The sequence below is a fragment of the Phymastichus coffea genome, unplaced genomic scaffold (assembly GCF_024137745.1).
Source record: "Phymastichus coffea isolate CEN01 unplaced genomic scaffold, Cenicafe_Pcof_1.1 PCOF00001, whole genome shotgun sequence".
Classification (NCBI taxonomy): domain Eukaryota; kingdom Metazoa; phylum Arthropoda; class Insecta; order Hymenoptera; family Eulophidae; genus Phymastichus; species Phymastichus coffea.
The window spans coordinates 5,474,752-5,501,008 of NW_026706812.1; the positions used below are offsets into that span (position 1 = coordinate 5,474,752).

The window sequence follows — 26,257 nt, forward strand, 5'->3', positions numbered from 1 at the left end:
ATCTACCGCATTACGCACGTCATAACAAACTCGTGGGAAAAGTTTTTCATTTAACTCTGCCTTTAGATGAAACATTACAAAAATTGTGTAAAGAAACTGATCCATTGAACACAGCTTCTGAGTTATATATATTGATCAGAAGTATTCCTACTAAAGGTAAGATTATTTAGGAGGAATACGTTGATATAAAAAAAATTTAGAATGCTTTGAAATGGCTCAAAGAAAATAATCAACTTTATTCAAAAATAAATCTTCCTATGAATTCCGAAGATTTACTGAATGAACTCAAAGGCACAGATTTAGAGTATGCTGAAGAAGATTCTGTTAATCATGATGACAAAGTCGATGAAAATTATAAAGCTAAAAATTCTAAATTGTCTCAGCCAGAAGCTTGATTGACAGCAAAATCACAATCGGACGCATTTTACGATGAGTATACAATACATGCTTAACATGTTAAAAAATCTAATGAATCGGATTCAAAATTATATCAAATGAAAAAAGTTTATGAAAATCCTCTGGCTTACAATGAGAATGACTTGGATTTGAAATGTTTTCCAGACATTTTTCCTTACGGTGAATGTGGCCAACGCGTTTCGAGAAATATCCGATTAAGAGATTCTGATTTTATCAAACATATATTGACCTCTAAACATCCACAATTTAGAGAAAGCAAACAATTACTTTTTTACTATTTATATGATAGCAATATGAGAAATCTTAATGCAGGAATTTATCACATGTTACATGTTTTAGATGCACGTTATAAATATATGAGGTGTGATCAAAAAGTATGTGTGTGATCAAAGGTGAATTTTTATTTTTCTCAAAAAATATTTATTTATTCATCAATTTTTATTTTATCTTCTTCAAAGTAATCCCCCTCGGATATAATGCACTTATGCCAACGCTTTTTCCAATCCTCAAAGCATTTCAAAAAATCATTTTTTGTGATCTTGTTTAGTTCATCCTTCGATGCCGTCTTTATCTCCTCAATCGTGGCAAAACGCCGTCCTTTCATGGGCCTCTTCAGTTTTGGGAACAAGAACAAGTCACAGGGGGCCAGATCTGGGGAATACAGTGCCTGTGGCATCGTTACTGTGTTGGTTTTAGCTAAAAATTCGCGCACAAGCAACGATGTGTGAGCAGGAGCGTTATCATGGTACAAAAGCCAATTTTTATTTTTTCACAAATTCGGACGTTTCTGGCGGATTGCTTCGCGCAAATTGCGCATAACTTGCAGGTAATATTCCTTATTTACTGTTCTACCCTGTGGCAAGAACTCATGATGTACCACGCCCCTGCAGTCAAAGAAAACTGTAAGCAAAACCTTTACATTTGATCGAACTTGGCGTGCTTTTTTTGGTCTTGGTGATCCAGAATGCCTCCACTGGGACGATTGAGTCTTAGTCTCGACGTCATAACCGTATACCCATGTTTCGTCACCTGTTATAACCCTGTTGAGTAAATCTGGATCATCGTTGACGTCATTCAGTAGCTCTTGGGCGATGCTCATGCGACGTTTCTTTTGGTCGAAATTGAGCAATTTCGGAACAAACTTCGCTGACACACGTCTCATGTCTAAAACACTCGTCAAAATTGATTGGCACGAATCAAATGAGATGCCAATATCATCAGCAATTTCTCTAATGGTAATTCGACGATTTCCCAACACTATTTTCTTCACTTCTTCAACATTCTCATCAGTTGTTGATATGCTGGGGCGTCCAGAACGAGGTTCGTCGTCGGTGTCTTCTCGACCTTCTTGGAAGAGTTTATACCACTTGTAAACATTTTTTTGGCTTAAAGTAGTCTCACCGTATGCCACTTTCAGCATTTCAAGTGTTTTGGAACATTTGATTCCATTTTCCACACAAAATTTAATGCAAACTCTTTGATCCATGTTTTTAGACAGCAGCAAATCGTGGAGCACGCAAAACACTTCTAACCTTGTTGCCTCTCACAAACAAACCAAACATACTACAAAGCTGAAATTTGGGACGTATGTTCTAGACGAGTGTACCGACATAACCAAATAAAAAAGTCGAAGATCGAACGGACGTAGCCCGCTAAATTTCAAAATTCACCTTACTTTTTGATCACACCTCGTACAGCTGGCAGTTTCAGGAAACAATTGGACGAAAATGTTTTAGAATCAAATCTCTATTCTATTTATTCTCGCTTAAGAGGAACTAAAGCGTATTGGAAAAGACCTAAAAGAGAATTGAATTGTATGACGCAGGAATACGGTCCAGTTACATTTTTCGTAACGTTAAGTCCGGCAGAATGGAATTGGCCAGATTTAGGTGAATTTATACAAGATTATCAATCATTGGATAATAATAGCAAATCTATTAGTCAACTCATCGTTGACTACCCTGTTCCAGCTGCAATTTTCATCGAACTAAAGTTTAAAGCTATGATGGCTTATTTGCTTTCTGACGCAAGACCTATAGGAAAAATTGAACACTATTATTATGTTCGAGAGTATCAAGGTCGAGGATTACCTCATTTTCATTGTATATTCTGGATAAAAGATGCTCCAGTATATGGTAAATCTTCGAATGAAGATGTAAGAAAATTTATAATGCAATACATTACATGTCGTTTACCTAATAAATATACATCTCCAGATATGTATCGTAGAGTAATGGAATATCAACAACACAAACATAATGACTATTGTATGCGTAAAAATAAGACACGAACTGGTTTTATATCCGCTTGTCGTTTCGAATTTTCACGGTAAACAACAAAAGAATTTATTTTACGTGATGTTATAATAGCTATAACAAATCATAGAAAGTTAAAAAATAATAATAGGCTTTATGATCTACCTCGAGCTTCTAATGAACAATATACAAATGATTATATGCCTGCCATATTAGTTTTATGGGAAGGAAACACCGATGCTTAATTGATTGGTGAATCAACGTATCTTTTGACACATTACGTTACATGTTATGGGACGAAAGGTGAAAAAAGTAATGTTGATCTTTCTGATATAGCGTTGAACAGGTCTCTTTGCAGCAGACTTTGGACTATAGGTCTGCGCGGACTTACCCATAGAGAATGTGGATCTATTGAAGCGGCTGATACTTTATTAGGCCATTCGCTTCATGAAACAGATCCAAATACTACTTTTATATAGGTTGACGTTGGTTTCGAGAAAAAAAGAAAATTAAAACCAAAAGATGCAATGGAACAATTGCAAGAAGATTCAACGGACATCTTTTGTGATAATTTAGTGGATACATACTATCCAAAGCGCCCTAAAGAGTTAGAAACTATGTGTTTATATGATTTTGCAAAATTTTTTGATATATGGAAAAAAAAGCCAATTCGCAAAGTTGAATTTTATAAGATGGATGAAAATTTATATTGTAGAAAAAGAAAACAAGCTCGCTTGGTTCTTCATATGAACTACAATCCTCAAACACAACCTGAGGATTATTATTTTTCTATACTGATATTATTTATACCTTGGAGAAATACTCAGGAACTAAAGGCAAACCAAGATACATACCATAATGCTTTTATCAAAATAAAAAATGATTTATCTGAAGCACTTAAATATCATGATAAGCTGCAGGTGATACAAAATGCTATGGATGAGGCTAGTAAATTAATCGAGCAACAAGAATTGGTTAAAACCTTATCCCAAAAATCAGAACATCTGGAAAATGCCGATCCTCTTGATGCAGTACAAGTTATAAAAGATGTTCAAGATTTGATTGAAAGGGTTTTCAAAAAAGAAGATATTGATATAGATCAATCTATTAAAAATTTAAATATTGATCAGTTGAGAATATTTAATAAAATTACATCTACAATGTTATCTGACAATAAAACAATAAGACTGTTTGTTAAAGGATTTGGCGGTACTGGTAAAAGTTACTTGATTGAAAACTTGGTAATATGGAACAAACTAAAAATAAAGAAAAATACCGCTGTTGCTGCTCCGACTGGTATTGCAGCATTTAATATTCAAGGCCTAACAGTCCATAGGTTATTACAATTATCTGTAGAGCAAGGAGGCACGGCAAAATATAAACCTTTATCCGATAATGCATTGAAAAGAATACGTCAAAGTTTAAACGATGTAGATTTTTTTATCATCGATGAGATTTCTATGATATCAAACGTAACCCTTTTGTATATACATTTACGTTTGGCAGAAATTTTTTGCACATTAAACAAAAAAGACGGTTGGTTTGGTAAGATACATATTGTAGTATTTGGCTATTTACTTCAATTGCCATCTGTACGAGAAGAATTTGCTTTCATTCCACTGACAAAATCACAAATTGATAAATATATTAAAGGCATGTTGTCATTCAATTTGTGGACTTTGTTTGAATATGAGGAATTGAATATAAATATGAGGCAGAAAACTGATAAAGTTTACTCAGAAATTTTAGGGAAATTAAGATTGGGTTATTTAGCTAATTCGGATATAGAAACTTTACTGAAGAGAAAAATTTCTTTTTCCAGCCATACTCCGTCAATTTCTCTTCGTCAATTGTGCGAATATTTGAATAATTTGCCTAGCAACACAGTATACTTGATGCCAACTAAAAATATGTGTTCAATACTTAATAATACTATGTTGAATAAACTAGAGTCTGAAGAGATAAAGCTAATTGCCAATGATTGTTATAAATGTCCAAAGAGATTAGAAAAACGTGTTTTAAAAATGTTAAAAGAAGATGATGACAACGCTTGTGGAATTTCTCAAGTAATCACAATCAAAATAGGTTGCAAGATTATGATACGGAGAAATATCGATGTGTGTATCGGATTAGTTAATGGAACTATAGCAACAGTTATTGCAGTGAACAAAGGAAAAACAGGTATAGATAGCATTGCTATTAGACTTGAATCAAATCAAGAGTATTCTATCAAACGATTAGAATACCAATTCCAAATATTAGATCAAGTATTCATTACAAGAGAACAATTTCCGATTTGTCTCAGTTATGCTATTACTATTCATAAAAGCCAAGGTTTAAGTTTAGAAAATGCCGTTGTTGAAGCTGGAAACAGTATTTTTAGTTGTGGACAAACGTACGTAGCTTTATCTAGAATTACCAAATTAGAAGATTTGCATTTAATTAATTTTGATCCTTCTAGTGTTAGAGCTGATGAGTCGGCTATAAGAGAAAATAATAGATTGAGAAAACAATATCGTACGGATCTTGATATTTATAATATTCCTGTTAACAACGTTTATAAAAATAACAAAATATTTGATAGTGTATAGTCTGTATCACGCCATACATTGCAGATTCAAGCTGACAATGTTGATAAAATTTTACAATGTCCGTTGAGTTCATTCATTCACCCATTGCTTGATAAAAATAGCTTATCTTATGCAAAAGCATGTATACAGAGTCTATTTCACTGCCAATTGATTAGAAAACATTTACTTGAATGCAAGGATCGAGATATACTTTTACAAATATTTAAACAATATGTTACCAAGACTTCGGTTAACTTAGTCCCGCTTTCGAATTTTCTTAATACTGCCAAGTATTCATTCTTAATTCAAAAAGATGCTGCAGATTATTTGACGGATATATGTATGAAATTTGGAATAATAGGTAAACTTACTGAACATGAACTTACAATTGGAATAAGATGCCCGGGTTGTGATTTCAGACCTGATCCAATTATAACACGTAATTATATACTTAATTTATACTTAAATACAGAAACAAATGGAGCATATACGTTGCAGCAAATTATTGATGAAAATATTAATGTATGGCGCGACATTCAAGAAAGTTGTCATAATAATTGTAAATATAAAAAACAAAAAAAAATATATCTCAGAATCGATTTGGAAAAAATTTTAATAATTAGGCTGTCGTTGTTTTCTGACAATAATAAATTCATCGGATTCAAGATTAATGATATGCCAAAGACGAAACTTTTTATTGATAATAAATGTTTTAGGGTAATAAGTGCAATTTTTCATTCTGGACCAAGTTTGGAAAGTGGGTATTATTTTAATGTATTACGCGAAGAAACTTACTGGTTTCATACTTCTGATTCCAAATGTATAAAAAAATCATGGCCTAAAGGCTCGAAAGATATATATGGGTCAGAATAACATCTTTTTAAAAAAGTGTGCGCACGGGGTCAACCGATCGGCCTGAAACTTGGAATATATATTCTGCATTACAAAAAAGTAAATTTCTCCAAATTTCAGCCCTCTAGGTCCAAAATAACGCCCTCAAGACTGTTTTAAAATTCGAAAAATCACCTTTTTTAAGCCATTTTCGGTCCATATTCAAACACCTCCCAAATCTCAAGTTTTTAAGCTACAGAAACGGGCGGGGTCGCATTTTCTTCGTCTCTTTAAGGGCTTTCCAACGAAGTAATATAAGATGAAGGTTTTACCAATACCAAGAAGCCTAGAGGCTTGTAACTGAACTGTAATTTTCACGTTTTTCGCTGATCTTTAAAGTCCTGTAGTATCGTTGGTTCTCAATAATTCTCATTTTTGAACGACAGTATTGGATAGCTCTTGAAAAGACAAAGAAAATGCGATCCCGCCCGTTTTTCTAAACCTAAATGCAAGGGAGCTACGTCTTGTCAAAGTCAGCAATTTTCGCTGTAAATAGCGTTCTAGGCTAATTTTGAACCCGTCGGAAATTTTTCTATCAAGCTCGAGCGAGCTGAAAATTTCAGGGAATACTTATTAAGTGTTCCCAAACAAGGTCCAATATGTTTGACGGAGTATATCGAGCGTTTAGTCCTACTATAAATCCACTAAAATATCCGATTTTCCTCTTCCCGGCAGTTAACAAAACAAGCATGGGCAAGCTATCTAATGAATTTCTTGTGGCCTCCAAAATAATCCTTGTTTTCGGCTTATTACAATCAAGGGACTGCGTGAAATAAGGGCCCTCAATCGCAATGTGGATCTATCAATTGAGTTTTTAAAAGTACCTCCAACTGTTTATCAACATTCTTGATTATTGTTGCTTATTCCGGCTTAAAATATATATATGAAAATCATATGAAAGTCTTATGAAATCCTTATGACGTTCATATATAAATATTACTTTATACGACAAAAAAACGATACGCAGTGCAATATCGGTACTATATTCTAGTATGCAAGTTCATATACAAGTATTAATGAATACTCCTGTGTAAGTTCTGACATGAAAAATATTTCATATGGTTGCTGTGGAAATCGAAAAACAACCGATACTTCTTACCCTCAAATTTTCAGGAGGGTTTACATCGTATTATGACCAACAATTCATGAATTTCATTATTCCTATTAAATTTTTTCTCAATAACAATTGTATTTACAAAGAGAAAAAAGAAATTTTACTGAATGCTTTGCGAAATATAAATGTCTTACTCGAGATAGATTAGTAATTGGAAAAAAAGTAAAAAATGGTTAATTTTCAATGTTTAAATTTTCATAACTTTCCGAATCTGCATTTTACGGAAAAGTAACAAAAGTCATTTGTTTATAAAACGAACAATATTTCATAAAAAAATATGTAGTTGAATTGGAAAAAAACTATTTGTTTTTTGTAAGTTATTAATATGGTGTGAGAACAAAATTTTGATAATGAAGTTTAAAAATTCATGAAAACACTGGGATACCATTGCAGAGCTGCGAAAGCGGTGATTTTTAAAATTAATGTCTAGCATAAATAGAATATAAAATAATAAATAAAAAGTATAAATAAAAATAAAAATAAAAATAAAAATAAAAATAAAAATAAAAATAAAAATAAAAATAAAAATAAAAATAAAATAAAAGTAAAATATAAATATAAATAAAAATATAAATAAAAAATATAAAATAATAAATAAAAATATAAATAAAAAATATAAAATAATAAATAAAAATATAAATAAAAAATATAAAATAATAAATAAAAATATAATATAATAAATAAAAAGAATCATAAAGTAGTAAAAATATTGGAACTAATAGAATATGTATGAGCTTTACTTCTTCTACGTGTTTATTTGACATATGTACAACGGTATGTAAGTTATGGGTGTTTGTTTGGTATAATTCCGACTATTTTTAGTTGTCGCCACTAGGTGGGACACTTTTGCTTGGACATTCGGATATCGTATATCGACCCCTCTATCAACGCTATTTCTTTGCTAATACTCTAGCTATATTTACATTTAACTATACCAGAGTCTGATGTGCTCATAATAAATTTGTTTTATTTAATTCATTAATTCATATATTTTCATGGTATATAAAGTTTCTTTAACGTGTTTTTTTTTATTTTAAAAGTTTTTGACTTACTATTTGACAGGAAAATATTATTATGGAAACTACATCTCAGTGTTCCATTGGGTTACACACGAATGAACCTTGCTTTTTAAAAATTTATAGCAAAAAGTCTGATGAAAATATTTTCAATATAAAAGATTTGGATGATGAAAGTATTCAACTTTTATACTCCAGAATACCTGGTGCTCAAGATTTACAAAATAAAAGTATTTGCGGTTATCACAGTGAAAAATTCATAAAATACTATTCAGTGAATCAAAAAAAAATGTTGCAATCCTTGGGATAAACATCGTGATAAGAATATCACTTCTGGATTGAAAGAAATGAAGTTAGATTTAATTTTGAGAGCTAAAGAGTGTAAGATCAATTTAATAGCAGGTCATAAAATATGTACAAATTGTTTATCAACATTAAATCAGTCAATTAGTGATTATCAAACAGAATACTTGAATTGTGTAGATCCTTATGAAAAACATAGATTTAAAATGAACAGTGGTCTTGTCTTTTTAAATTTGGAATTCATTTCATTTTTGGAAACAGTTCACAACAAAAAATATACGACTGACCACAAAATATGTAATGCATGTGAAAATCAAATTCAATCTGAATTTATAGAATATGCGAAAGAAAAATTATCATCCCAACCACCAATCATTAACTCTTGTACAGAATTCTCAAACAATAGCAGTGAATCTCCAAATACTGAGAGTACAGCAGGATCAAGTTACGATACTGCTAGTCAAAAGAAGAGAAACTTTGATGCGATATTGGATGTATGTGGTATTCCACCTTTTAAAAGATTAAAGTTGAATAATGATCGAATAGCGACAAATGGAATTAATATAGTAGAAGATGTTGCATGTAAAGTTTCTGAAAGCTTTGAAGAAGCTTATGGTGTTCAAATACCTCGGTTTGAAAATTTGCAACAAATGCAAAATGAAAGTTCTTGGTTCAATGACATGATTAATGGTATTAAATTGAAATATAATGAAAGCAAAAATGTTGGAGAAAAAATAAGTTTATTAACTTTGCTGCCAGATAATTGGAGCTTCACAACAGTATCCAAATATTTCAATTGCACATACTACATATACGCTTAAGCTAAGAAAGTAAAGAATTCATTTGGTACGTACAGATGCTATTACAACATTTTGGTATGAATAATTATTAATTAATGAATAATTAAACATAGTAATAATTATTAATTAAACATATGTTTTAAGTTTATAGAATGTTGATTGAATGAGAACTAGGTTTTAAATTTAAAATCTGTAAATGATCATGAAAGTGTATGTCTTTACGTTACAAATAGAAGTACTAGTTTTTGTATGAAACCTATATCAAAGTAAAAACCTGATAATAAAAAAAATTGTATGATTTAATCTACATGATTTAATTTATTGCTTTCTTAGAGTTATTGGAAAATTAATTCAACTCAATATATTTCATTATTTCCAACAATCATCTTTCTATTTAAATACAGATTTACAAAAATTTTGAAAATATAAAAAGATCCTCCAAACATATTGATGTTTTTTTATTTGGAGAGATCAGAGTTATTTTATTATGGCATAATGTTATACTTTCTTGAATATATTTTAAAAATTGTGAAATTTTATTCTTATTTTGATTTGAAAAAAAATAAAAAGCTACTATAATTTTTGATAACAATTGAACATGTATTATCTTATTAATTTAGTAAGTGATTTTTTATTTGAACTCAATTTGTCGCGTTTTTTAGAGTGATTTACTATATGACATCACATCATGTCATTTCTCATGTGAGAAATCACCTGATTTCTCGTGGAATAAATCATAACAACAAACTACAATAAACAACTATATCAGTAGAAATATTTCTAGCTGAATATTTTTTGTTTCTTTATGTTCATTTTCTAACTAACCAAACACGGCGAGACTGATCAGACATTAATCACAAGTCGGCATCACATGCAATGTGAAATCAAATTTCTAAAAAAAGAAAATGTATTTTGTATGCATATTCAAATTTTTATTCACACCATTAAACCAATTTTTGCAACAATTATAAGAATTCATATGAATGTAGAGTTATCCTAAACTTAAAAATCGACAAAATACGAATTTTTTTTATTAATTCCTGGTTTATTGGTATTTTTCTTGGATAAAAATTATTTTTCATATCAAGAGTTGTTTTTTCTCATTCTACGGGATCTGTAAATTATATTTCTGCAATAACCCTAAAATTAGTTTTTTTATTTTTTGGTCACTTTTGAGGTGGAAAGCCATCTTAATTATCTTGCGTAAGAATACATGGAAGTGCCTGTTCTTTCTTCAGTTGTAAAAGATATTAGAAAATATTTAGCAAGTCTCTATACCATTTTCAAATGGCTAGATTCATTAAAACTTTTTAAAATAGATTTAGAAAATTTTGAAAATTGAAGTTCTAGTTGGATAAAATTGTGAAATATTCGAGAAATATTATTGTTCAATAATTCTATGGAAGTGCCATACTAGAACTAGCACTTCTAGAATTTCATACAAAGTTCGGTGATTTCAAACTTATCTTAAAAATCTCGTAAGAAAAATAGCAACCGATAAAATTGTTGAATTTCGACAATCACAGTCAGAAATTGCTTCTTCATAACTATTTCAAGATTCGTACGTAATTTAGAATAAGGCAAATTTTCATTAGTTCTCAAAAGTTCTAGTTTTCGTATGAACGTCGCTATTTTTTATAATGATATTGTTTCTAAAAATTATCAAACACTTTTCTGAAAATAACATAAAAACATAGCTCGCAATCCTTTAATTTTATTCAAAAGAGTACATTTTTACTGGTTATGAGTTATGTTTAATCGTTCTACTAATAATAATTTTTTTAAATAACAGTCGGAATAATAATAGTTATTGATTTATTTTATGTTGCTCCGAGCCAATTTGTGTCTATATTTTATTTTTCAGGCATTCTTGGTCGCAAGGTACAAAAATCATATCTTCGAGTTCCCCTTGAGGTGAAACAAGATATTGAATCTTATTATTTAGACGATAAAAATAGTATAATGTGCAGTGGCATGAAGGAATATGTAACCATAAAAAAACCTGGCGAACCAGACGTACTTGAACAAAAAAGAATTATAATTCATGATATATCAGATCTCTACAAGAATTCGATTGATGACAGAAATTACGAAACTGTACCATGTTTAGCATATTTTGCTAAATGTAAACCTGAGCAATGTGTTTTTGCAGGACAACCTGGCACACACAACATATGTGTTTGCCAAGAGCATCAAAATGTAAAGTTGAAATTATCTGCACTATTGCCATCATTAAATTACAAAGAAGCTATGGTGGCTGGCGTATGCTCTGTTGAAGAAAAAAAATGCATGTTAAAAAAATGTGATGATTGTCTTAAGCAAAATGGAATTCGTGAGTTTCTATTGTCTAAAATAAATGATCAGAATATAAATGATATATCTTATAGTATATGGACTTCTGTATCATTAAAAAATAATACTTCAGAAGAATCAACAAATCAACGAGTTTCGCTCAAGAACTTCATAGAACCTTTCAATGTCTTTTTAGATGAATTAGTTGAGGATATTTATAAGCTTACTGATCATCACTTTGTCTCTTCGGCTCAAAAAGATTATTTCGTACATTGTAAAAAGACTTTAGGCAAAGATAATGGATTGTTTATTATGGATTTCGCCGAAAACTATGCATACATAAGTCAAAATTCAACTCAAGGATTCTACTTTAACAATTCATCTGCCACATTATTTACTACAGCAGTGTATTACAAAGAGGAAACATCAGATGAATTAAAACATCAAACATTTTGCGTAATTTCAGAAAGTTTAGTTCATCGGGCTTACTCGATTAATAAATTCATGAAAGTAATAATAGATGACATCAAAATAAAATTTCCTTGGATTAAAAAATTAATTCATTTTTCTGATGGTGCCCCGACACAATTTAAAAACAAGTAAGCTCACATTCTTTAATAAATTTTTTATTATTTTATAATTTTGTTAATCAACTTTTATTAATATTAATTTAAAGAGATTATCTTAACAGTTTACATATCTACCCACCCTAATTCAAATGATCTTTCTTATAGGAATCATTTTATTAACTTGTGCTTCCATGCAGAAGACTTCGGAATAATAATAGAAGAATATAATTTCTTCGCTACTTCACACGGAAAGAGCGTATGTGATGGCATAGGAGGATTTATTAAACGGCTGATTCGAAAAGCCTCTTAACAAGGAACTCAAATTTTGAATGCAATTCAAATGTACAACCACTTGAGTACACTCAAATTAGCTGTTCGGTAAGATTTGTTTTCACGATTCATGTTGTGAATAAGTAACTAAATAAAATTGTATTACGTTGCAGATGCTTTTATGTTAATGAGAGTGAAATTGTAGCATGGAACAAGAAACTAACCAAAAGATTCAATTCTGCAAAAACTGTGACTGGAACTAGAAAAATCCATTATGTTGAACCCATCGATAAAGATACTTTGAAAGTCAAACTATATTCTTTTGATTTAAATAAAGAAACCGTTAAGATTAGTTTATAATTTTAAGAAAACTATTATTAAAAAATAATTGGATGAATGATTGCTGTAAGTTATTTTTAGTTAAAATTCATTTTGTTTATGAATTCAAGTAATGTGTAACGACGACCCCTTACAAAAGTGATGGAAGAGCATTTGTTGTACTTTCATCGAATATAAATGTAAATATATATATATATATATATACATTTATATATATATATATATATATATATATATATATATATATATTGAAATTTTCGAGATTTCTTCTTCACAAAAAATGCACAATTTATTAATTTGAATCGGCATTTTTCGAATAAGCAACAATAATCAAGAATGTTGATAAACAGTTGGAGGTACTTTTAAAAACTCAATTGATAGATCCACATTGCGATTGAGGGCCCTTATTTCACGCAGTCCCTTGATTGTAATAAGCCGAAAACAAGGATTATTTTGGAGGCCACAAGAAATTCATTAGATAGCTTGCCCATGCTTGTTTTGTTAACTGCCGGGAAGAGGAAAATCGGATATTTTAGTGGATTTATAGTAGGACTAAACGCTCGATATACTCCGTCAAACATATTGGACCTTGTTTGGGAACACTTAATAAGTATTCCCTGAAATTTTCAGCTCGCTCGAGCTTGATAGAAAAATTTCCGACGGGTTCAAAATTAGCCTAGAACGCTATTTACAGCGAAAATTGCTGACTTTGACAAGACGTAGCTCCCTTGCATTTAGGTTTAGAAAAACGGGCGGGATCGCATTTTCTTTGTCTTTTCAAGAGCTATCCAATACTGTCGTTCAAAAATGAGAATTATTGAGAACCAACGATACTACAGGACTTTAAAGATCAGCGAAAAACGTGAAAATTACAGTTCAGTTACAAGCCTCTAGGCTTCTTGGTATTGGTAAAACCTTCATCTTATATTACTTCGTTGGAAAGCCCTTAAAGAGACGAAGAAAATGCGACCCCGCCCGTTTCTGTAGCTTAAAAACTTGAGATTTGGGAGGTGTTTGAATATGGACCGAAAATGGCTTAAAAAAGGTGATTTTTCGAATTTAAAACAGTCTTGAGGGCGTTATTTTGGACCTAGAGGGCTGAAATTTGGGGAAATTTACTTTTTTGTAATGCAGAATATATATTCCAAGTTTCAGGCCGATCGGTTGACCCCGTGCGCACACTTTTTTAAAAAGATGTTATTCTGACCCATATATAATATTTTTAGAACAAATTAAAGCACCAAAAAAAAAGTGATTAATTTTGTAAAGAATATAATAATTATAATTTCATTTCTATGATTTATTATGTAAAATTCTATCATATATATTTAGTTTTTTTCCTTAGGGAAACATGCATTTTTAATAAATTTCCATTTTCTATTTTATTAAGTAATATATGTGTTTATGTATGTACGACTTTTTTCAATATTTCTACAGTGTATAATTAAAAAAAGCAATGTAATTACAAAAAAATATATATATAATCAATTAACATTTTTAAGTAGTTTTCAAAGTAAAATTCAAAAATGTTAATTAATAATTAATAAATTAATAATTATACAAAAAAATTTACTAGTTAGCAAACAACCATAAACTACGTTTTACATGAATCTATTAATTTTAGAGCTTACTTTTTTTTTTTTTTTATATGGTGCCTTTCAAGTCTCAATGAGAGACTTACCTCGGCTGATCTTTATTGAGTTAAAAGGTGTGTAACAATATTATACAAAAATTGGTTATATTAAATTATGACATTCTTCAAGAAAATGAACTAAATATTTTACAATGATAGATTTAGGAGATTCTAACAATATATCACAATTTAAAGGTAAATTTACTTTTAGTCTCTTTAATTTATCAATAAGAACAGATCTTTCTTTATCAAATAATGGACATTGCCAGACACAATGATTGAGATCTTCTTCATAATCACCACAATGAGCACACATTGGGCTATCTACGATATTGACTTTATACAACGAGGCGGCTAAGTTGTAATGGTCAGCCCTAATTCTGTTGATGGTAGTTATAAATTTTCGGCTAGTGTGAATGTTGTGAAACCATGTTTTCCTAGACTTTGTGTGCAACGAATTGAAAAATTTCTTGCCTTCAAATAAACTTTGTTCTTTGCAGTACTTCATGATATTATCATATGATATTTTTTTAAAACTCTCAAAATAATCTGTATATGGAACAGTAATAGAATTGTTAGGATTTATTGTTAGGTAGGACTTGGCCAAAGCATCCGCCGCTTCTTGCCCTTAATACCAATGTGCGATGGCAGCCACAAGAAGCTTATTAACTTAGCAGGACTTTTGATGAGTATGGAATTATACAATTGCTTGCTTTTCAGGATATGGATATTGACTTTAGCATTTAACTTAACTGATTTTAAAGAGACCAAAGCACTTAATGAATCAGAAGCGATAATAAATTTAGAGTGATTACTACGCTCAACTTGTTGAAGCGCTATATATATGGCTATCGATTCCGCTGTGAATATGGAACAAGCACTTGGAATAGCTAATCCTATTTTTAGTTTTTTTTCCGGGTATACGACTCCAAGTCCTGCGGAGTCACCTCCCTTCTTGCTGCCGTCAGTATAAATAATATGAGAATTGGTATCTTTGGCATGCTTATCTAAGATTTTATTTGGTTCTTTACTTATTTTAAGACTATAACCTAAGTCTGCATTAATGTCAATACTTGTAACAGTGGTTTTATAATCATAACAGTATAAATTTAAATTTTTATGCGCTATAATATTTAGCTTACTGATATCCATTATACAAGAGTTTATAAAGCGATGAGTTTTGAGATTACTACATTTATTTAGAAATTGAAGATAATCAAGTATTGTATTATAAACAAGAAGATTTGAATTAGAAAGAATTTTAGTTAAATAACATTTAGCTAAAAAGCGCGTTCGTTCAGCTATAGTTTGCAGCTTTGATTCAGCAACAATTACATTAGTCGAAGTAGTTTTGCGATAGCCCATAGAGGGCCTGAGACTGTCTAATTGAATTTTTTCTAAGGCATCCTGAAATTTTTTAGCTTTAGGATAGAATATGAAACTACCGTAATCAATAATTGATCGGATGAAACTTTTATATAGTGAGATTAACGTGCTAGGGTGGGAACCCCAATGGATACCACAAAGAAATTTAATAATATTATTTCTATTTGAACATTTTTGGGTGATCGTATTTATGTGAGCTTCGAACGTAAATCTGTAATCAAAAATGATACCTAGAAATTTCGCTGATTCACTAGATTTGATAACATGATTATTAATATTGTAGTATATTCGATACGTTCCAATTTGTTGGTTACTAAGTGATTGTTTGGTTGCTAAGTAATCTGTATTATTATTAGTTAGTTAGTTGTGTTCATGAGCTGATATTATATACACACGCTATTTTCAACGATTCTAATACAAGTTTTAGTTTCTTTTACATATCGTTGTATTTTATTTCATTAATTAGTAGTGGTTATAACATTTTGGGGGCTCATCCGGGATCCGACATTTGTTTCTTCTATTAAGTTTGAATCTCAACTATGTCTACACACCGGACACCACCGAGGACAAGAGCGCAGGCAGCGGCAAGCGCTAATACAATTACGACGAATATTGCTGCTCCGCATGTTGCTGATGCCGCTTCGGTTGCTGCTGCAATAGCTGCTGCCTCTGATATCGCCACTAATACACAAGGACATTTCGAACAACAATCGGATGTCACAGACATAACCCAACATACAGGTACTAATTTATTTTTTCCGAATTTAAGTGGCCCTTCAGATACTCCTGCACTGCACCCTGTACTTCCTGCTGTTGCATCGACCGCTAATTCGGCTCTGCAAGAGGCATTGCTGTCGTTGAGCGAGTCGCGAGCAATGTCCGATGATCTTCTTCAAGAAGTGACAACATTGCGCGCTCAGCTGGATGCTGAAAAAGCTCAACGCTGTGAACTTGAAGAGGCGCTACAGCTACAGGCCAGCCAAGAGCAGAGTCTCGTAACAGAGCTGCGTGCGCGTAATACAGACTTCTCTGAGCTTCGTCGAGAGTTCAACCGACTTCGTCAGGAAGTCAACCAGCTAAGTCGCTATCCTTCTAACCTCACAAACACACGTATTTTGTCACATGCTCAACCCAACCTCGCGCAAGCATATCCAGCAACGAATACACCGATTCCACTCACAGATCTAGGGATAGGTTACACTCTAAAAGTCGATACATACGATGGTTCAGCACCACTTTGCGAATTTTTGTGTCAGTTTGAGCTTATTTCAAAAGCTAATCGTTGGACAGATGATAAAAAGATGGTAGTTTTAGGTTCGTGCTTACGTGGTGATGCTCGATCTATTCTTAGAAGTTATCCGACATCTGAAACAATAACTTTTCATTCACTGATACAGAAATTAGAAGAAAGATTCGGGGACAAACATTTAGAATCTATTAGTTATTCACTCTTTCACACCAGATGTCAAAAACTAGGAGAAGATTTTCCGACTTTGGCTGCTGATATTGAAAGATTAGCTACTTTAGCTTATTCGGAATGTTCTAGTGAAGTTCAGGATAAAATAGTTTGTTCTCAATTCATCACTGGTATTTTTAATAAAGGGATTAAAGAAATACTTCAGTTAGAAAAAATTACGTCATTAAAGATTGCCTTATCTCGAGCACAAGAAATTAAAACTATCAGGGAACAGAATAGGACTTCATTTTCACAAAAGAATGAGATTAAAACATCTCAAACTTCATCGCAAAATATATCAGACAAACAAACTGACTTCAAAGCTCCGAATGGAAAAGCTAAGGATTTCAACGTTAAGGATTGGCTTAAAAACGTTGAATGTTTTGCTTGTAAACAAAAAGGCCACGTTCATACACACTGCCCGAACTCTCAACAGGAAAACTGAATATTGTTAGACTTTCGGGAGCGAGTTTAACTACTGATGTAAGAGCTCCTCAATTTACTCCTTTTCCTCGGGTATGTAGAGTTCTTAGAAATTTTAAAACTTTTGAATTCGAAGGCACGGTAGATAATAAGACTTGCATACTCAAAATTGATTCAGGTTCAGATGTTTCTATTTTGAATTCAAAATTTGTTGACAAAAATTGCCTTTGCATTCCTCTCATTCAGGATTCTTTGAAATACCCTACAGGTGAAAGTGTTCCTATTAAATTTAAGACTATTGTTCAGATTTGTTTAGGTAAATATTCTGTTCGTATGATAGTTTTTGTTGCCGATATAATCGATGATTGTATACTTGGCTGCGATTTTTTGAATAACTCCGGAACTGCAGATTCTATTAATGACATTTTTTCTGATGTTCCAAACTCTGTTAGGACTAACGTTAACCAAAACATTTGTTCTAGAATTATACAATTAAGTACTGAATTTCCTGCTCAACTACAAGATTTACTTGAGAAAAATTCAAAAGAGTTGAATTTTTCTCAAAAGAATAAATTTTCACAACTTCTTACTGATTTTCGGCAAGCAAATTTGAGATTAAATAAAGAGAAATGTAATTTTTTCCAACGTGAAGTAGAATATCTTGGTCATATAGTGTCCGAATTCGGCAAGAAAACAGATCCTAAGAAAATTGAAACGATAACTCAATGGCCGATTCCAGTAAATAAAGATCAAATTAAAAGTTTTACTGGATTGTGTTCTTATTATAGGCGTTTCATTAAAGGTTTCTCTTCTATAGCTAAACCTTTGTACAATTTGGCAGATCGGAAAAATATTTTTGTTTGGACGGATGAATGTCAAACTGCATTTTTAAATCTGAAAAAGGCTCTGTCTTCGCCACCTATCTTAGCTTTTCCTCGGTTAAATTCACCTTTTCTGTTGGATACTGTTGCTTCTAATAATGGTTTAGGTTCTGTCCTTTCTCAAAATCAGGATAATAGAGAAGTCGTTATAGGTTATTATAGTCGCGTCTTGTATAAGGCAGAAAGAAATTATTGTGTAACTCGTCGCGAATTACTAGCAGTTATAGATTCTGTAAAAAACTTTCATCATTATTTATGCGGTCGACCTTTCTTCATCAGAACTGATCATTCTGGTTTAACATGGCTACTTTCGTTTAAGGACTTAGATGGTCAATTAGCAAGATGGATAGGAAAACTTGATCAATATGACTTTCAAGTTTTACATCGTAAAGGTATTTCGCATGGTAATGCAGATGGACTCTCGAGAAGACCCTGTAACAGTTCATCTTGTACTTATTGTTCGAAATTAGAATTTAAATTCTTAAATAATAGTTGTACTGTAGGTCGTATTTGTTTTGAAGAGTCTTCATTAACTGATTGGCGAAAACGTCAACATCAGGACAATGTCATTAAGACCATTTTAAATTGTAAAAAGAATAACATCAAACTTTTATGGCAAGATGTTTCTTCGGAGGATGAATCTATAAAATTATACTTGTCTCAATGGGATTCGTTGTTAGTTGTAGATGATATCTTATATAAAGAATGGATTAGCCCAAATTTGAAGTTCAAAATTCTTCAATTGATTGTACCGAAAGACTTTACCAATATCGTTTTGAAAGAAGCTCACGATTCTCCGTCAGGAGGTCATTTTGGTGTAAATAAAACCTTAGATAAGATTCGTAAAAGATTTTATTGGGTTTCTTATAAAAGAGATGTTGAAAATTGGTGTAAGTCTTGTTCCACTTGTGTTGCTAGAAAAGGTCCATCTGATAAAGGTCATAATCAGATAAAGATTTATAATGTAGGATTACCATTTGAACGACTTCAAATGGATATTTTAGGCCGTTTTCCAATTTCTTCTTTAGGAAATAAGTATCTGTTAGTTATAACTGATTGTTTTACGAAATGGGTAGAAGCTTTTCCTCTTCCTAATATGCGAACAAAAACTATTGCTGAAGTGCTTGTTCGAGAAATTGTATGTCGATATGGAGTTCCTTTAAAAATCCATACTGATCAAGGCACTAATTTTGATGCTATTTTAATAAAAGAGTTATCTGATCTGTTAGGTATTAAGAAAACACGAACAACACCCCTACACCCGCAATCAAATGGACAAGTAGAAAGACAGAACAAAACAATTTTAGACTATTTATCTAAATACATCGCAGATAATCAAAAAGATTGGGATCGGTGGGTTGCCTTATATCTTTTGGCTTACAGATCCTCGACTCATGCTACCACCGGCGTTACACCAGCTGAAATGTACACTGGTGCCGATCTACGACTTCCGTTGGATTTATTACGAGGATCACCTCCCAACCGAGAAGAATTGTTAACTACTGATTACGTACAACAGTTACAATCAACACTTAACACTATACACAATTCGGCACGACAAAACATCGCTATTGCTTCTCAAAGAACAAAGAAAACTTATGATAAGACAGCTAGACATGTTCATTTTCCAGTAAACCAAAAAGTATGGTTCTTTAACCCTCGCAAAGTCAAAGGAAAAACACCAAAACTTCAGAGTACTTGGGTAGGACCTTACAGAATCGTCAAAAAGATTAACGACGTGGTTTTCTGCATCCAGCAATCACCAAAACACAAAAAGAAGATTGTACATATTGATAGGTTAGCTACATACCACGATAGGTAACACACTTACCTTTCTCACGGTTATTTTGAGCTGTCGTTTTTCCCGTGAGATATAAGACGAATGTCAAGGTAATATACAAGGTGAGGTCCACAGCATGATAATTCCCCACCCTTGTAAAAATCCAACACGTTATACACTACAACATTACACAACAGACTCAAGGTTTAAGATTGAAGATTCAAGGTTTAAGATTGAAGCTTTTCAAGACACGGGCTTCTGTTCGTTAACGGAAGAATAAACTCGCTTGACAAAGTTGACATCTTGGTTCAAGGTTTACGATTCAAGGTTCAAGGTTCAAGAGTCAAGATTTCTGAGTATTTTGTTTTATTTAGTGTCGGGGCGACAATTTGAATGAAGGAGGAGCAATGTAGTATATTCGATACGTTCCAATTTGTTGGTTACTAAGTGATTGTTTGGTTGCTAAGTAATCTGTATTATTATTAGTTAGTTAGTTGTGTTCATGAGCTGATATTATATACACACGCTATTTTCAACGATTCTAATACAAGTTTTAGTTTCTTTTACATATCGTTGTATTTTATTTCATTAATTAGTAGTGGTTATAACAATATTTATACAAGTTTCTTCTGGCTTAATACCTTTGTTATTAATATGTAATAGCAAACTTTTGTAGGGTTCCAACTCTAATCCCAGCTCGTATAAATTTTTGCTAATAATAGAAACACTTTTTTCTACAAGACCAATAGACTTTGTTGCTGAACCATAGCTGCAATACGCTTTGATATCATCGGCAAATAATGAAACCGTAACACTTGCGGGAACGCCAACCGTGACATCCTTGACATATATAATATATAGTAAGGGGCTAAGAACCCCGCCTTGCAGAACACCTCTAAAGGTATATCTGAATTCGTTTTTAAGAGAATCTGTATAAATATGTCTACGTCTTGTTAAGAATTTGACGAACAGGATTAGCGATTTCGAGCAACCAATAGAGGCTAATTTATCAAGTAAAATATCACTATGGACATTATCATACGCATCGGTAACATCAATATCTACAGAAATCATATCTTTTTTGTTTGTAAGAGCTTTTTCAGTCTTAAGGGTTAAATCGATTAAATTATCTATACAAGATCGACCTTTTCTAAAGCCCGATTGGCTATTAGGTAGTATTTTGAAATGCTCACAGAACCATTGTAATCTATTTTTAATTAACGATTCAAACAGTTTGCACAAACTAGGCGTAAGCGAAATAGGTCTTACACCTTTACCATTTGGTTTGTCTAGGAATATAATAAACGAATTATTCCAAGAATCTATTATTTACATACATTTCATTAAATATATTTAGCAACAGGTATTTATAATATTCCGGTAAGTTTTTGAGCGTTTCGTAGTCTATTCCGTCCATGCTGGCAGCTGATTTATTTTTCTTTGACTCTAAAACCGAGTTAAATTCAAATACTATATATTAAAAGGTTCATCGAAAAATTTACTATCATTGCAAATAGGTAAATAATCAGGATTATTTTCACACCAAGGGGGAGCAATTCTATCTAATGTTTTTTTAGTGTTATCAGAGTTTTGTAGATTGCTATTGACATTTACCGGCTGAATTTTAACCCATTTATCTTTAAGAATTTTGCAACGGTTCCACACATATGATGGATTAGCGTTAAGATCAATTATTTCTGCAAACTTTTTTAAGCTTTCGGATTTTTTTTGCCTAAACGTTTTAATTACTAAACAATTCATTTTATTATATGTAATACGATCGCACGAACTCTTACTAAATGTCCATTTTCTATACGCAGCTTTTCTTACAAGGAAGGTACCCGAGGTGTACCTCACCGATTTTCTTGAAATTGTGATATGTTGTAGAATATCAAAAAATATTCGACGCGTATTTTTTTATACGTGCCCATAAGCCCATTTAAGGGGTGAAACCCACCCTTGAAGTTCACCCCTAAAAACAAATTTTTTTTTAATTTCTCGAATACAATTCGTAATTTTTTACTGAAACAAAGTGGGTAACACTTGTTATTGAAAAGCACATATTTATGCATTGTTTTTAGTCATCAGACTCGTAACCCCCGTTTTTTATTAATGAAAAACTATATTTGATGACCATTTTTTTCATTATACACATTCCAAAATCTGTTAAATCTTGACAAAATTAATTGTTTTATGCACAATAATCAAAAATAAAGTTGACCTGTTCCGGCATTTTCAAAAAAAAAATCCCTTGAGAGGGTGAGCTACCCCTAACATTTATACTATTATATTTCATTATTCCATTACGATATCATGGTGTAAATCTCTTGGATACTATTAAAATTGTTAAGTAGCTGATGTAGTTTGAAATTTTCTGAAATCAGCCCTTATAAATGAATTCATCCCTAAAACTCAATCTCAAGTATTATTTTTTCATTACTTGAAAATACCCTAGGACTATTCAGTGGCGTAAAACGTGTAATAATATTAGTTCACATCCTTGGTATTGAATTAGAATTCTTCACCCCACTAATGTATCAACCCCTAATTTTCAATAAAAAAATGACACCCTTTTCCATATGAAAATACTAGTTTCTTGAGTTTGACGAAAAAAATTTTGGCAGTATGCACAATATTCAAATACGAAATCGACTGTTCTCACCTTAATAAAAATAACCTATAATAAGGGGTGTACCAGCCCCACAAGAGATATTGTCGTATCTCTATGATTTTATTCTTTTTCTATGGGACTTTCAAAAGTAATAAAATATTAATGATTCAAAGCAAGAAGAACTAACTAATTATCGAATAAATACATACGAAGAATAAACGTATAAACGCTTGGAAAACAAATTAAGAGAAGTGAACAGCTTAAAATAACAAGATAAGATTAAATTTATCATTTTCTTGTTGTTGTTGTCGAGATCGGACGGTCGGAAAAACCTCAACGGTTAAATTATCGTCTTGCTATGTTTTGGATAGATAAGACCTTTTTCGACGATGCGATCACACTCTTGAACTCACAATCAGCTCGCCAAAACAACACTCGAATACTCGATATTACCTCTCATCATCAGTCTTTAGTCAGAGCTTCATCGAGCTCGTTTGAATCAGTATATTAATTGTGAGTGCAGTGTTTGTTGAATTTACAAGAAATTACATTGGAATCCAATAAATGTGCAACCAAATTTCAAACTTCAAATTTCATCAAAGTATAACATAGTATTTTGGAATTCGTACATATTAATTCTACCATATAATTTTTGGTCAATACTTATTTCCTGATTGTAAGTAAAATTTCCTTTTGCGTAAAATTTCTTAACGCGGTAATTGATAGATATTGTATACATGCCCTCGCCATTTTTCAAAAAACGCACAGAAATTGAAAGTACTCTATTTTACAGCTCTTTACAAGCCCTATGTAAAGAAACCATAAAAAATTATTTTCATCATTTTTTTTACTCTACATTTTTGAATTAAATATTTTTCCGAAGAAAAAAGCTCAAAAATTTTCATACTCACATCGTATTTGACGAAAATAATTTTTTAATTAGTGATTTAGATATAGCTTATAAAGAGTTATAAAATGCAATACTTCATATTTTTATGTGGTCTTTTTCCAGAATTGGTGAGGGATCAAAGATGGACAAGAAATTTTGGAATTTTCAATATTCAATTATCGTTCGAAGAAATTAGAAATGAAATTGATACGTAATTGTCAATGTAATGTTGATTTAAATGATATTAAAAATTATTGCCTGACTTTGTAAAAAAATATTCAAATTAATGCGCTTCGGATTTCATCATATAAAAAACAAATAATAATTATTATTTCTAGGTATTGGAAAAATGACTATTAATCCTATAAATGTTATACAATTATTATTATTATCTTTTCAAGCTATGAATATACAAGATAGTCCCATTACTAAAGATGAAATTGCTTTGAAAGATAATATAGAAAAACTATTACTTGATTGTATAAATAACTTTGAGGATCTAGAATTCATTGTGGAATCTACATTAGCTTTTCAAGAACCATTTAAGGATACTGAAATGCATATTGTTGAAGATATTGATAAAATCTGGTCAGCGGATGTTGATGAACACTCACTAGTATGTACAGCGGATACAGAAGATCTATCTTGGGATTACAAACGAAAAGCTGTGGACTATTGGAGAAGCGGAGTTACGAAAAATCTCGCTCTGCAAACTGTGCAGCATAGATTTCGAAGAGTCCAATCAATTACACAGTTGAAACGATGGGCGCATACTTTGAATAAAGGAGGCACTTATAAAGAAAAAATTGGAAGAATCAATAAATTTGTATTAGATAATTTTCAGTCGGCTTCCGATGCCGGTTATAGAATTCACGATAGAGATTTACAAAAATGGGCATTACAAGCTCAGAAAATCGTTGGACATGAAGATATAAGGTTTAAAGCATCACGTCATTGGCTACAAAATTTTAAAAAGGCTCACAGAATAGTCAGCAGAAAGATAAATAAATTCGTAACAAAAAAGACTGTTGAAGGGAGAGAATATTTACAAAAAACAGCTGATGATTTTGTTTCAGATGTGAAAAAAATAATTAAAAGCAAAGGTTTGGAATCAATTTACAATTCAGATCAGAGTGGATTTCAAATTGAAATGCACTCGGGAAGAACACTAGCTATTGAAGGCGAAAAGCAAATTGAATGTCTTGTAGAATCTGTAAGTTCGACGACTCACAGTTACACAATTCAACCACTCATTTCAGGTGATGGGAGACTGCTTTCCCCATTATTCATTGTTTTAAAAGAAAGTGAAGGAACCTTTGGACCGGTAGTAGAATCCAAATTATTCAAGCCATCAAATGTTTACGTGATGCCTTCCGCTTCTGGCAAACTGACTTCAGGTATGATATTTATTATTGATGATTACAGTTTTTAACTTATGTCATGTGAATAAAAATGAGTTTTTTCAATGGTTACAGAACATTTCAAAACATGGCTGAAGGATGTGTATTTTCCCAATGTTGGGCATTCAAGTGTCTTATTAATTGATTCGTGCAGTGGGCATTGCCCTGATGCTGTAAAGGAAGCAGCACCTCCAAACAAAATTGTTGATGTAAAAATAATTCCAAAAGGAACAACAGGCAAAATTCAGCCACTAGATGCTTTCGGCTTCCGAGTGTGGACAAATTACGTCCGTCGCTTCGAGGACAGTATAACATTAATGAATGAGGATATAGAACTTCATAAAAGAAATAACATTATAAAGCTCCAATCCTTGGTACATAATCAATTGTCATCTCCTGGATACAATAACCTATTCAAATATTCATGGTATAAAAGTGGCTACGTTGAATCAAAGCCAGATAAATTTGATAACCCCGTAGATTTTAGTTTTGGTAATGATTGCAATGAGCGTTGTGAAGTTCCTGGTTGCTCTAACTCAGCAATTGTAAGATGCTCTTGGTGTAAGAAATCATTATGCTGGAAACATTTTTTTAATGATTATCATTATTGCCAGGATTATAAAAAGTAACATTAAAACTCGAAACTATTGAAATATTAAATTTAAAATTTTTTTGTACTTTGAATCATTAATATTTTATTACTTTTGAAAGTCCCATAGAAAAAGAATAAAATCATAGAGATACGACAATATCTCCTGTGGGGCTGGTACACCCCTTATTATAGGTTATTTTTATTAAGGTGAGAACAGTCGATTTCGTATTTGAATATTGTGCATACTGCCAAAATTTTTTTCGTCAAACTCAAGAAACTAGTATTTTCATATGGAAAAGGGTGTCATTTTTTTATTGAAAAATAGGGGTTGATACATTAGTGGGGTGAAGAATTCTAATTCAATACCAAG

At 31.7% G+C, this 26,257-nt stretch overlaps 1 protein-coding gene and 1 long non-coding RNA gene across 5 annotated transcripts in view; one reads left to right on the forward strand and one right to left on the reverse strand.

Annotated features, from left to right (window-relative positions):
• The window catches only part of LOC131675389 (anaphase-promoting complex subunit 1), an 896,320-nt gene that overhangs the window by 371,636 nt on the left and 498,427 nt on the right, over nt 1-26,257 (reverse strand). The gene's annotated exons all lie outside the window — the stretch shown is intronic.
• On the forward strand, nt 12,179-12,751 carry LOC131675404 (uncharacterized). Its single transcript, XR_009303053.1, has 3 exons — nt 12,179-12,257; nt 12,393-12,605; nt 12,671-12,751. It is a non-coding gene; the product is annotated as an uncharacterized LOC131675404 (long non-coding RNA).